We start from the raw sequence: 2,537 nt of genomic DNA, 5'->3' as shown, positions 1-2,537 counted from the left end.
TCAAGGACTACGAAGATTTATATCACGTAGAGGAAGGCCTTCGACAATTTATAGTGACAACGGAACAAATTTTAGAGGTGCAAGTAACATGAGGCCAAGCTTAACTGGCAGCAAATGGAGTCTTATTGTAGCATACGAAGAATTGCATGGAAATTTAACCCTCCCATAGCCTCGTGGTTGGGTGGTTGGTGGGAGAGATTGATCGGACTGTTGAAAGACCTGCTTCGTAAAGTTCTGGGAAAATCTTCCCTGACATCTGAAGAATTAATGACTGTTTTATGCAAGTGTGAGGCAGTTATCAATAGCCGACCCTTGACTGCAGACACAAAAAATCCTGATGACTTGAGACCAATCACACCAGCGATGTTTCTGCAAGAGGCCCATGAGATAGGTGTACTGGATCTGGATGCGATGGGTGGACCTCAACTGAGGAAGAGAGCAGCCTATCGACTGCTATTGAGAAATGCACTTCGTCAGAGATTTCGGAAGGAGTACCGTGGCCAACTTCAGTTGAAACAGAAGGAGCACGACAAATTTAGCAAAGGAGATATTATGCTCATTGAGATGGAAATCTTAATAAACTAGAGTGGCTGCTGGGCATTATCGAAAATCTGTTACCTGGGAAGGACGGCCGTGTAAGAGTTGTGAGGCTTCGTACGAAGAGAGGAGTAGTCATGCGACCTGTTCAGCGTCTGATCCCGTTAGAATGTTCCCTGCAGTTGAAGAGACCGAACACAAAATTGATGCCTCGAAGAGAGAGGCAGACTTAGAGGTAGACCGTACTAAATGTGGAAGAGTGGTGAAGCGACCTGCACGGTTTCTGTAATGAATGGCTGATTGTTGCAATTTTGTTGAATGACAGAAAATTGCAAGGTGGGAGAATGTCGGGATATTTGATGTTTTGATGTTGGTCATGTTTTTTGTGAACTTTATTTGTTATAACCTTCAAACAAAAGAAGTGTAGATCGATCAGTCCTTGTAAAATTGTAGTATTCGCGAGTCTAAGTATTATATTAAATGGTTTTAAGATACCTAATTATTACACGACATATGATATGTACAAAACATTAACAATTATTGTCTCGTCTGTGATAGCGTTAACTTGTGTGTGCCGTTGTGAATATAGTAATGGATTGTTTGTGGTCTTGAAACGAAATCGTGTGTTTACTGTCTTGTGGTTGCGTGTACTGCCTCATTCCATTATTATATATCGGGTTGTGTATTTGTTAATTTCCATGCCTATAATGGCTTGAAAATTTAAATATTTATTTTTTGATGTAATATGCTCGATTCTATGCGTGCTTGTGTAGTCACTATGGTCTGTATTTTTGTAATATTTTGATTTAATATGATGGTTTTGTGGACCAACGCTAATGTGGGTATTGCGGGAATGATGCTCCACTGGGTGCTGTCAAAAGCCCTCATTTGCAATCCAACCCATTTTTCCTTTTGTTAAATTTCAAATTTCATTTAATGTAGATATATTTCTAATATGTGTGATGTTAGGGGTCTGGTGCACCAACATTTTGTTAGTTGATGAAATAGTAAATTTAAAAAAATATTGCATTTATTTTAAAGATTTAATTTATTTATTTACAAGATTTTAAGTATACCACTAATATTTTTTTCACTTCATTGTGAATCAACATTTTAATGCTTCCTTTTTATTTTCGTGCTATGTAAATATTATTTATTTAAATATAGATTAATTTTAAAATTTTTGAAAATCTTGGCGTTGTTTGTCGGTGAATGCCTTCGCATTTCCTTGGGGTCCTTGCCTCTTAATTTTTATTATGGGTGGGTTCCAGTACTCTTCCTTGCTTGCGTGATATATTACCGCCTGATTGTTCTGTCAGTTTGCTGTATTTTTAACTTTTCTTGCGTGCGCATTTCCCTATGGCGCTACCCTAGTGTAGCGTCATTTACTATAATTGTTAGGGGGTGTTGCAGCAGAGTGCGTCTTTTTAAGTCGCCCATTGAGGGCCAAGTCAATTAATATTGAATATTCACGACCTCATTGCAATCGAAACCCATTTTTAACCTATTAGGTCGTGTTAGCTAAATTTAGTTCGTGTTCAAGAGATGTTAGGTACAGAAAAATGGCCAACTGGACACCAGTGGGATTCGAACCCACATCCTCCCGATTTCGCGTCGGTTGCTCTACCAATTGAGCTATGGGGGCCTAGGCCATCCTTGTTCTGTTGGAAAAGATCTAAGCTACAGGCCACTACTGCCAACACACTGCAGAGTGCGGATTTTTAAGTCTCCCTTTTAGGGCCAAGTCAACGAATATTGAATTTTCACAACCTCATTGTAATCGAAACCCATTTCCAACCTATTAGGTCGTGTTACGTACATTCAGTACGTGTTGAAGAGATGTTAACTCTTTCTTTCTTAATCTGTTTACCCTCCAGGATCGGTTTTTAACTCGGACTCAGCGAGGGATCCCACATCTACCGTCACAAGGGCAGTGTCCTGGAGCTTCAGACTCTGGGTCAGGGGATACAACTGGGGAGGATGGCTAGTACCTCACCCTG

General features: G+C 39.9%; 1 non-coding gene across 1 annotated transcript; it reads right to left on the bottom strand.

Moving 5' to 3' along the window:
* Positions 1–2,109: 2,109 nt before the first annotated feature.
* Positions 2,110–2,183, bottom strand: TRNAS-CGA (transfer RNA serine (anticodon CGA)). Its single transcript has one exon. It is a non-coding gene; the product is annotated as a tRNA-Ser (tRNA).
* Between the last annotated feature and the right edge of the window lie 354 nt (positions 2,184–2,537).

This window comes from Anabrus simplex, chromosome 7 (assembly GCF_040414725.1).
Source record: "Anabrus simplex isolate iqAnaSimp1 chromosome 7, ASM4041472v1, whole genome shotgun sequence".
Classification (NCBI taxonomy): domain Eukaryota; kingdom Metazoa; phylum Arthropoda; class Insecta; order Orthoptera; family Tettigoniidae; genus Anabrus; species Anabrus simplex.
The sequence above is the reverse complement of the archived record's forward strand: the minus strand, read 5'-3'. Positions and strand labels throughout refer to the sequence as shown.